This window comes from Eschrichtius robustus, chromosome 6 (genome assembly GCF_028021215.1).
Source record: "Eschrichtius robustus isolate mEscRob2 chromosome 6, mEscRob2.pri, whole genome shotgun sequence".
Taxonomy (NCBI): Eukaryota; Metazoa; Chordata; class Mammalia; order Artiodactyla; family Eschrichtiidae; genus Eschrichtius; species Eschrichtius robustus.
In genome coordinates this window covers 24,463,615-24,475,577 of record NC_090829.1, presented here as the reverse complement: position 1 = coordinate 24,475,577, position 11,963 = coordinate 24,463,615, and positions in this window count along the sequence as shown.

Genomic DNA, 11,963 nt, shown 5'->3' with positions numbered 1-11,963 from the left:
TACTCCTCCCAGCCGTCTACCTTTAATCACTACTTTGGAAGCAAGATAGAGAAGGAAATTGGAAGCCTGGTCATCCCTTGGTCTGGGGCATCTCTCTGAACAGAGTAGGGATGGTGGGTTTCTGGGACACCAAAGGAAAGTCCTAGAAGAACACAGCTAGCAACATCCTCCAGTCAAAATCTTGGATTGTGGATTCAACACTGTTTTCTGTTTGTAGCTTTAGCTTTGGGGATAGGAAAAATGTGCTTCTGCTCTGTCTCCTCCTTCGTGCAATTATATATTCAAAAAAAAAAAAAAAGTTACCGATTGCTAAGGATGCTGTATTGAAGGAAACCTAATCGTAACTCTCATTCTACTACCGGGCTTAGAGCCCCGGCTCACCGTCCTTTCCTCCCTGAGGGCCGTTTCCCTCACTCCCAAATCAGAGTTTTGAACATGAGTTTGTCAGTGGAGGGCTTGCTTTTTTTCCTGTGAGGAAGAGTTCTTTCGGTATGAGACATCGAGCCCTCTAAACGTTGGGCTGCAGCAGAAGTTTCATCTCCTTTACTTTTCTTGCCGATGATAGAAGGTCAATAACAAAACAGGGATCAGAATGGTCCCCAGCTGGTAAATGACAATGTCTTCTCATCAGACACCTCCCACCTGGGAAAAGAAGCCAAAGATACAACGTTTTCTTTGAATACTCAAGGAAAGTTAAGGAAAACCCAAGAACTCTTTCTCGAGGAAGTTAATAAGTCCATACATCATTCTGGGTCCTTGGCCCATACTAGTCTGTGATGTCACCAGCCCATAACACCACTCTTAATCAAAATCTCCCTACCTTCTTGCCTCTTACTGGTTGTTCAACAGGCCAGAGCGATTTGTGTGTACTCCCTGGATAACCAAACCTGTGCTCCACAGCCGTCTCCTGTCGGTGAGCACAGAGCTATGACATGAAACAGTAACAGTTGTCACACACAGGCAATGTCTTTATCCTTATTTTTAAGTACATAATGCTGTGGAAGATGACAGGTTTGGCAATTTTTTTTTTTCAACCTGCTCAGAACATCACCGGATATTTTCATAATGACTTGAGGACTCAGTCTCTGAAAAACCAACATCCACGTGTGACTAAGTTTTCAATGTGCATCTTTATTAGCAATGGGGTCACTGAGGTCCCCCGCTCACACTTCTGATTAAGAAAACACGTAAATAAGTCCTCCTAAATCACTCCTTGTCAGCTGATTCTAAATGGCACCAAAACAGAAATAATTGCTTTCCTCTTGCACCCAGACAGGACATTTCCATGCAAACTGTTCATTTGATTCAAAATAGGGATGATACCTGATGATGACTCAAATAGGAAATTAGATCCTAATTGGGCCTCTGGATGAACAACTTGAAGTTTCCTTTAAAAAAAAAAAGAAAAGAAAAAAGAATAGAAAGCCTGAAAAAGCCAAAAACAAAGATCCCTCCATAATTACCCACATGTAAAGAGGGAGTTGTGTGATGTTTTCCTCTTCGTGGCAAATCATTAGGTCTAGTCTAGGTTTTCAACTTAGAAGGTAGTTATGTCGGTCTGAAATGAGAACAACTACAAACTCTAACTGGGAAAAAAAAAGAGTTGCGTGGTGAGATCTTGGGCTCTGGGCTGAGACTGCTGGCTCTCCCGGTTCCTGGCTGTGTGACCATGGGCAGGTTACTCTGCCTCTGAGCCTTGTCTGTGAGTGGGGCTAAGAGAAGTGGCTACCTTAGAGGGGCACCGGGTGGATGACATATATGCCTAGCACAGTGGCCGGAACAGCACACCCAGTGGAGGTCAGCAAATTATTGTCATCCTCTGAAGGTCAAAGGCAGGAGGATCTTTCCTACCCATTCACTGTCAGTATAACGTTGCTTTTGAAAAGTGAACCAACCAACCACCAGTTTGGCAAATCTAAAAGGGCTGGTACCTCTCCTGGAGGAAGAAGGCATTGCCTGCACCAGCTGGCTGATAGGTGCACTCAGGCCCTAAGCTGTTACGTTAGGTACCACCTGGGAGCTGTACTCAAGCCCAAGGAGGGTGTTTTCCCCCTCTTTGCTCAGCTCTGATAGGTTAAAGAGTTGTGTCTGTCCCTAAAATGGCTTCCTTTAAAATACATGTATACACACAAGCATATATATGTGTGTACCTATATAGATAAATGGATATAATGTATAGATAACCATCTATGGCCACGATCTTGATTTTCCCCACACTCTGAGGCTTCAGCCTTAGCAATGAGAGCTGGTGTGGCCAACTGTCCTGAGCCCTTGCCCCATAAGTGCTCCTCCAGGCTACGGCCGGTTGAGTGTCCTGCACAATGTGTCGTGTTTAGGCTGTGGTGTCTTTGCTCTCTACCATTTATTGGGGCTGTAAACAATGTTGGCTGGCAAACATTGTGGAAACGCAGGTATTTAACCTGCCACAAAGAAACAAAGGATGAGTAACACGTTGGATATTAAAATGTAAGTTACCACACTGGGCAGCTCTCATCAGAGTGGTTAGGGAATCATCTCTAGGCCATTAGGAACTCCTGGAAGTCCTTAGATATGAGCATCAGGCATCATCACATCACGGCAGCCCAGATAACGGATCCACAGCTGACTCTCAGCTCTACACTGAGCAATGAAAGCCAAAAGTCTGAAGTTATTTCTGAAGAGCAACTGCCAATGACAATGCCAGGACCACGTCCCCCCTGGGGACAATGCTGCATCAGTCATCACTCCCTCGTCCTGGAGAGCAAACCTCAGCTAGGAAGCACATGACCGTGTTCCTCGCCTACCCCCAGCTTGAAGTCTCCAACCAGCCATTTTTAAACAAATTCTTAAGTTACAGAAAAGAAATGACTCATTCCTTCTGCCCTGTGTTAATCAAAAGTTATGCAAATTATTTACGTTACATGTACATATGTATAAAACATGCATATATGACCCTTAGATGAGACTCTAAATTTACTCAAAATTCATATTATGATTGGGTGTAACGCTCTTATGGTAGAAATATATTCTTATTAACTGAGGTGAGCAGAAATCAGAAAAAAAGAACAAGATTGACATTGTCATTTTTAACCAGCATCTAATCTTTAGAGGGTCTGGTATGTCAAGTTTTCTTACCACCTGAAAACATGCTAAGAAATGGGAATATCCGCAATTTTTTCTGTGATTTATACAATGCTTGTTTGCCTTTGGTCCTTCTAAAAATGCACACTCAAAAAGAGTAAAAATCAAATTCTGGAGTCAGCCACATGGCTCAGATGCTGCAGGATGGAAGCCCAGAATTCATTTTAACATGTAGTATTCCCTAGACTGTGACAGAATTCGGGTTTCAATTAGCTTTCTTCAGCCTCTCCAAATCAAGAAGAATCTAGTGGGTTCTTAGCATATTCATAAGTAAACAAACGTTTGGTCCTTTGACAGGTGGCCAGGAATGTGGTGCAGGGAGAGATCCAGGTATCCATGGTGAAGCCATGGGGGGCTTTCACGTCCCTCACTCCATGGGACTGGACCAGCTACACGTGCTGCTCCTGTCTTTCTGAGCATCTTTATCTATACATTTATGGAAGTGAGCAAGATGCCCACTGAAAGAAGCCTGGCGTGCAGCCAGAATTACTGAACTGCGACGGTGCTCCTCGTACAGAGCCACTCCAGGCTGAATGTTGGCAAAATGAAATTGCCTATAGGTCGGCCACAAACTTGAATGTGAACATCGATCACCTGGGAGCCTCTTAAAATGCAGATTCCAATCTGGCGGGATCGGGAGGGGCTGATGCCACTGATCTGAGGACCCCACTTCCCTTCACAATTAAATAAACATGGTTTGGTGGCATCCCAGGTGCCAGGCACTGTGCCTTCTCCTAGAAATACAAAGACAAGACGGGGGCCCTGCCTTAGAGAAGCTGGTGTCATAGGAGAGACAGCTTAAAACACTCCGGGAAAATTCAGCCGTCGTTTGGATTCTTTGCATCGCAAGCAAGAAACACCCATGCAAAGTGGTTCAAGTGAAAAGGGAATGTAGCTGGCTCCTGTAATTGCAAAGCTCGGGTAAGGTGACTTCAGGTCCGCTTTGAAGCAGGGCTAAAATGACATCATGAATACCTAGTTTCTCTTTCTCCACCAGTACCTGGTTTCTCTCTCTCAGTCTTTTGGCTCTGCTTCCTGTGGTTTGGCTCTTTTCTCTTGGAGGCAATGTGGGTACCAGTCCATATGTCTTCTCCTCTTAATAAGAGTGCCTGCTTATCCCAGAAATCTCAGCAAAAATCTCAAGGTATCTCATTGGCTCTAATTGGGTCATGTGTTCAACACTTAACCAATCACAGTGTCCTGGGAAGTCAGACTTCTGCCATGGCAAACACTAGTGTTTAGGGTGGAGTTAGTCCCAGCAGAACCACGTGCATCAAAAGAGCAGGAGGCATGGATTCCCAAAAGAAAATCAGCGGTTGGACAAAATACTGTGTAGCTAAGTACTGATTTGTCCTCAAAGAAAGGAGGCATTGGTGTAAGCTGGAACAGAAGCTTCCACAGGCATGAACATAGAGTTGCAGTAATGAGCTAGCTTGTCCATTGGGGCATGAAGAGACTAAACAAGTTGTAGAAGAGGACAGTGTCAACTTCAAACACCAGGGATAAGTGCAAGATTTGAGCGCCCAGATCAACGACCGTGGCTTAGACCACCATTATCCATGATTTGAGTGTCCACGTTGGGAACCTATCTGATATCCTAGACTTTTTCAGTTCCTTAACATGTTCCCCTTCAATCCACACAACTACCTTAGCCCTTGACTGAGAACAACTGCACCATCTCAGAAATATAGGATTCAAGAATTCCTGACTGCTTGTTCTATAATCTATCCTGCCAGAACTGTATATATATATATATATATATATATATATATATAGTCTCAAATCTTTGCTCTCATTGAGAGTTTCAGTATCTCTCCTACTTTTTCCCTATTCATTACCCATCATCCAATCAGCCCTCTTCTCTACACCTGACCTAAAGCCGCAGAATGTAGCTATAGAAACGTGCAAACTTTAAATTCATTACCGCCTTAAATGCCCCCAAATAGCAATGATGATGATGGTGACGATGGTGGTGATATCATTATCACCTAACATTTATGGAGTGTCATTATGAGGCAGCTTTATTGTTGGTTCTGAGTCAGTAAGTACATAATTCTCTTTGGCTTAATTTAGCTCAGTATTTCTCAAAGGAACCACTATTGGCATTTGGAGCGGGACAATTCTTCATTACCTGGGACAGTCCTGTGCACAACAGAATATTCAGCAATACTGCTCCCAGCCCACTAAATGCCAGTGTCATGGCAAACACACACACACACAGTTTTCCAAAGGCTGGCCCTCAATCCTCCCCACCAAGCAGATTGAAAGGACAGTTGTGAGAACCAGTGGCTGAGTGGAAAGAGTACTAATCTGGACCTCAAAACTGACATTTACTGTATGTACTTTGACCTTGAGCGAGCCACTAGCCTCTCTGAGAGTCGGTTCCTTCTCCTATAAAGGAGGGATCATACTCCCACTTCTGCCGGGTGGCAGCAAGTTTCCAATAATCTAATAAAGTATTAGTGAGAATATTTAGTGTATTCATTAGGATTGTGTTTGACTGTGAGTAACAAAAGATTTGACGGCAGTAGCTTAAACAATTAGGTGTTTATTTTTCCTACAACACAGGTATTCTGAAGGCTGGTGGTCCACGACTGGTGTGGTGACTTCATGATCTCATCAACATCCCTGGCTTCTGTCTTTCTGCAAGTGGCCTTTACCTTCATGGGCACCTCTCAGCCACAGCATAGAGTCTCCCCTTCCAGACTCAAGACAGACAGACAGACAGATAGACAGAAAGGACGGGGGAGAGGAGGAAGGGAGCAAGGAAAGAAGGCAGGTAGGAAGACAAAACAGGCAAGAAAAAGCTCTGTCTCTATCAGAGACATGACACTAAAAATCCCCAGCAGATTTCCATTTACATCTCATTGGCCGTCGCAGGATCATTCCTACCTGCAAGGGAGACTGGGAAATATTTTTAGCTGAGCATATTGCCTCCTAAGGTTCTGTGAGTAAGAAAGAAGGGGATAATGGATAGTGGGTAGGAAACCAGCAATACCTGCCATACTTAGTAAACTACAAAGCATTACAGAAGGGTAAAGCGGCGTTGTTATTAAAACCTGAATGAAAGCACATCACAAAATGCACTGTCTACATGAATTTCATTACCTGAATTAATCCCCATCACTTAAATAAGTGAATGTTCTTATTTACATCCAACGAGCATGGCTGCCCAAACCACTAATAAGGTATATCGCTGCCCACATTTTAACATAGCAACGCAGAGCGAACCACATTGTGTGTAGTGGGCTCTGAAGAAGATTGGTCCCAATTATTCAAGGTAACAGGAGATAATAAGAAAGTATGTAAATGAATATAGAAGACTTTTATTGGTTTAAGGCCACCTGGAATTTATTCACCTACTTTTGATCATTGCACCCTGATTTTCTTGTGGAAAACTACTTTCCCACATTGTGTGCAGGTTGGTGGTGAACTCGGGTGGCCTCGGCCTGCAGTGGCTTGAAGCAGGATCTCAGTTCCCCGACCAGAGACTGAAGCCAGGCCACAGCAGAGACAGCGCTGAATCCTCACCACTAGACCACAAGGGCCAGTGCCTAGTGACGAGGCCCTGGCTTGTCTGCTTTGGAGAAATGAATTTCAACAGAGAGACAGAAAGTAGTAAAACGAGTAAAGTGTTTATTAGGAGGGAAAAAGTACCTGTGAATAGACACACACCGGCAGGCTCAGAGAGAGAGTCACGATTTGTGGTAGCTCGAATCACTTATATGGGGCATTTCTGCCAGGTTTCCTCTGGCCAATCATCTTGCTTTGCCTGGCTCTGAGTCCATATTTGGTTTATCTCAGGGTCCCCCCACCCCGTGCACACACATCTCTTAGCCAAGATGGATTCCAGCACAGAGGCCTGTGGGAAGGTTGACACCACTTATTATGGGGTGGTGTGCCCTCCCTTTTTGACCCCCAAGGAGTGTTCCTGTGCATGTGTAGTCAGGAGGTCTCCTTGACCTCAAGAATGAGAAATATGTGGTCTCTTTATCTTTTATCTTGGCAGGGCTCATCTCCTCCTTCTTCCTGCCATTATCTTTATCTTGGAGTATCTGTCCACAGGGGACAGATTCTAGCTGCTCAGCCTGGGGTCCATCTATCTCCTGCCTCAGTGGGACTGTCAGTCAAGGTGCCCTGCTCAGGTGCCCCAACCTCAGCCAATGCAACTCTCTCTTCCTAGACATGGAATTCTGAATGTGTGAAGCAAGGCAAATGAAAGAGAGAGAAAGGGAGAGGGAGAGGATGAGGAGAGGGAGAGAGGGAGTAAAAAAGAGGCGGGGGGGGGGGGCGGAGTGTGGGAGGGATAAGGGGAGGGAGGGAGGGAAGGAGGGAGGGAGGGAGAGAGGAAAGAAGGAAGGAAGGAAGGGAGGGAGGGAGGGAGGGAGGGAAAAAAGAAAGAAACAAGAAAACCAGTGTATCCGGCCTCGCTTTTTAGCTGTTCTTCAATTCTGTGGCCTCCCAATATATTTTCCAGCTTATTTCCTGTTTTACTTACTGTAATTGAGTCTGTTTTTCAACCAAAGAACCTTGACTGACGCCTATGAGAATGACACTTGCAGACCACCCAGAAACTCAGCTGTCTGCTTTGGATTCAACCTCATCTCCTACTAAAACTTGACCAGAATCCCAAAGGGCACTTCTTCTCTGATTCCCAGACATTCTATAGAGATATTGTGAAACACTGGAGTGGCCAAAAAGCTGGTAGGAGCCAAGGGAGTAAGTCTTAGGGCAAGGATGTGTCAGGAAACCAAGAGCTGTGAGCTCTAGTTTGGGCAGTTTCTCTGACTAGAGACACAGAGGACATCTTTCAGCCTCTCTGCACCTCCATTTCCACACCTGTAGATGACTGAGCTGTCTCTATCACATCAACCTTTATGACACGCCAGTATTTCCTAACTTTGCTAGGTCTCCACCTGCCCACTGAGTCCCTACCTGCAAAGCATTGGAGTCGCAAGCCATACATCCACCTCCTGGACACCCCTACTCCTTGAGCAGTGCTCACACCACCTCATCCTTGAAATTTTAAATAAGATTGCCTAGAAGCCCCATCTCACAGTGGGAGAGAAATTTCCTTCCCTGCCCAACGCCTCCAGGGAGTCCTGGGGTAAGCCCACACTCCCACAGGTCAATTCTAGCTTGAGTTCCTGCTTCCACTGAATTTGCAATTGCCTCCCTGCCTTTCACCTCCTGTAGTTTTTCACCCCATGTCATCCTGGGTGGCACTACCCTGATCCCTTCAGCCTGCAAAGCACCACCCACTCAAGGCAAAGCATGTAGCAGCCTTGCTGAAGGCTTGGAGTAACAGAGGCTACTACACACTGCAGCGGAGGAAGGCAAATACCTCCAGGCTGAACATGGCTCTTCCTGTCACTGGCCGTTCCCTTGTCTTCCCAGAACATCACTGCAGGGTCCCCTCCTTGGGCTCCAGCATCCCGTCGTGTGGCTTGTCTCCTCCCTCTACCTCTTCCCCTCTCCTTTCAAACTCTTTCTCCCAGTCCCCAAATTTCCTGTTCAGATTTTCCACACCTTCTTCCCACCACCAAAATGGCCTATTACATGTTTCGCTAAACAAAGGTCATTCCAAGAGGAATTCTGACCAACGATTGCTTCCTTCTTTCTGCTGCAAAAAATGCATCTCTAACAATACTGATAACACCTGTTCCCTGGCTGAAGGCATAATGCCTCCAGCATTTAGGAAGCATTTCTCAGAAAGCATTTGGCTGGGATAAGAAGCTTTGCTATTTTGTTGGTATCCCTTATATGGAAATAGTGTGACCTCTCATGTACCAAGCAAAAAGAAAGAGGCTCTGTCACTTAAATAGCTGTGTGACCTGAGGAAAATTAAGCATCTAACCCTATAGTTCCCTTCTGTAAAGTGGAGACACTCATCACAACGAAAAAAAAAAAATCTATTTCTTTAATTTTGTGTCTATATGAGATGAGGGATGCTCACTAAACTTATTGTGGTGATTATTCCATGATGCATGTAAATCAAATCATGATGCTGTACATATTTAACCTATACAGTGCTATACGTCAATTACACCTCAATAAAATTGGAAGAAAAAAATGGAGACAGTAATACGTATTCCATAGGATTGTTATGAGAATCAAATAGAATCCTACATATAAAGTACTTTGCACACTGACCAGCACATAGCAAGCGCCCTACAAAGGGTAAATGACAGTATTAGTATTATTATCACCATCACAATTAGGGCATTTGAAAGTGAAACTAAAATGGTGATAGAAAGTTATAAAAAGCACAACACATCGAGAAGTCACTTGGGAAATGTAAAAATATAAATGAAGACTTAACCTAAAAAAGTGCACTCGGAGCTCACATTCTGGAAGGATACTGGTCTCACCAGCAAGTATGGCTGGTTAAATAACAGGGTTAAAAACTGTAAATGTGAATGCCCATTCTTTCAGAAAGAAAATGTGCTTCATTTCTATTTTTCTTTTAGAAAGAAATAACATAATACCCTCCTTCATCTAAAGATGCTGAGCATGAATATGAGAACATCAAATATTTTAATTCCTCCCAGGAGCCAGTTCAGTCCTAGAGAGAATAAGAGTTTGCCAGAGTAACTGGGACATCTGAAAATGGAAATGTAATATTCAGACCTCCACATTGTTCCTTGAAACTTTTCCAGTCCCTGAAAAAGTTAAAAGATGATCATACCAGTGATGAGCTCCATATGATAAAATAAATACATGGGCTCAGCCTACATGACCGCAATACATTTTCCTAGTGGGCCCTTAAAAATTGTATCATTTCTACGTGCACCCCCCAATGTTCATAGCAGCACTATTTACAAGAGCTGAGATATGGAACCTAAGTGTTGATCAACAGATGAATGGATAAAGAAACTGTGGTGTATATATATATATATATATATATATATATATATATATATATATATATTCCATTGTGTATATATCTATCTATATGTAGAGATAGATTCCATTGTGTATATATCTATATCTATAGATAGATAGGTAGATAGATAGATAGATAGACAGACACAGTGGAATACTACTCAGCCATAAAAAAAGAATGCAATTTTGCCATTTGCAGCAACATGGATGGACTTTGGAGGGCATTAGGTTAAGTGAAGTAAGTCAGACAGAGAAAGACAAATACTGTATGAGCTCACTTATATGTGGAATCTAAGAAATACAACAAACTAGTGAATATAACAAAAAAGAAGCAGACTCACAGATATAGAGAACAAACTAGTAGTTGCCAGTGGGGAGGAGGGGGAGAGGCAGGTAGAGGTAGAGGAGTGGGAGGTGCAAACTATCAGGTGTAAGGTAGGCTCAAGGATGTATTGTCCAACACGGGGAATAGAGCCAGTATTCTGTAATAACTGTAAATGGAAAGTAACCTTTAAAAATTGTATTAAAATTTTTTTAATATGTAAAAAGAATACATATATATTATGTGCATGGGTAGGACCAAAAGAATTGTATCATTTCTATTGACTGTAATTCAGTTGTTACCTTTCTTTGGGGGGCTCCAATTTATTGTTCCTCTGTTTCAAACATTAACATGGAAAGACCACATTTGAGGCCTTCCACAAGACTTTTTGGAATTCCTTTTCGTCCGTATTGATTTGTCTTGGCTTTTTCCCGCTTCTGTCTGGCACACATATGAAGTTCAGACCATGGTGGAATGTCACATCCCAACTCAAAAGCCTCTGACAGTGTCTGCTCCCCTCAATCCCTTCTGCTGTGGTGGCTTCTTGGGTGATCCCTTTTATTTAGCACTCCACTTTTTTTTTTTTTTTTTTTTGGCTGTGCCGGGTCTTAGTTGCCGCAGGCGGGCTCCTTAGTTGTGGCATGCAAACTCTTAGTTGCAGCATGCATGTGGGATCTAGTCCCCTGACCAAGGATGGAACCCAGGCCCCCTGTTTTGGGAGCATCGGAGTCTTAGCCACTGCGCCACCAGGGAAGTCCCCAGCACTCACTTTTTAAAGACCTACGAGCAAGATGCTGCTTCAGTGTTGGGGAGACACACACACAAATACGATCCAGTTTCTTTCCTCTCGAAGGACCATGACTAGAAGAGGAAGTAGATTATAAACAAAGAATCCCAATCTGCAGGGATACATACCGATAGATCCATGCACGAGGCAGTCGGAGGGAATAGGAGACAGAAAGACACGTCTGCGTCTCGGAGCAGGGCTGATAAATAAAAGCTTCAAACAGATCTAGGCTCTTCGATAATGAGTAGGAATTTACAAAGTAGAGAAGAAATGGCACGCAGGAGAGGGGAGGAGAGTGCAGAGAAATTTCCCCAGAGAAGAGCGGGACATCCCACACCTATAATGAAATAAACTTAGCCAAAGAGACTGGGCACAATAAGGAGACTTAGCTGTTGGCTTAGCACACCCTGCACCTTTACTCCTTGCGTTCATTGTAACCTGACCTTCTGCTTTTCTATGCATAGACTCTCCCTCTCTATTATACACGAAGCAAATGCAGAGAGTCCCACAGTAGTTTCAGAAGGAAGGGAACATGGTTGTCAGCAGAAGTTGCTAGCATCCTCACGCTGAGGGCAAGGAGGTCGAGCTCTCCATCCTCATGGAAGACCATCTGACCTGCTCTTGCCAGAAGGATTCCCCTGACAGCACAGGCCATATATATATATATATATATATATATATATATATATTTATATTTATATTTATATTTATATTTATATACAGTTATAGAAAATAACTTCTTGAACTTAAGAAGTAAATATTCAGATCAAATGGGCTTGATGAATACTAGACAAAATTCACATAAAGAGACTAGTTCTCGTGGAAGTTTGACATTTTAATTTTTCATAA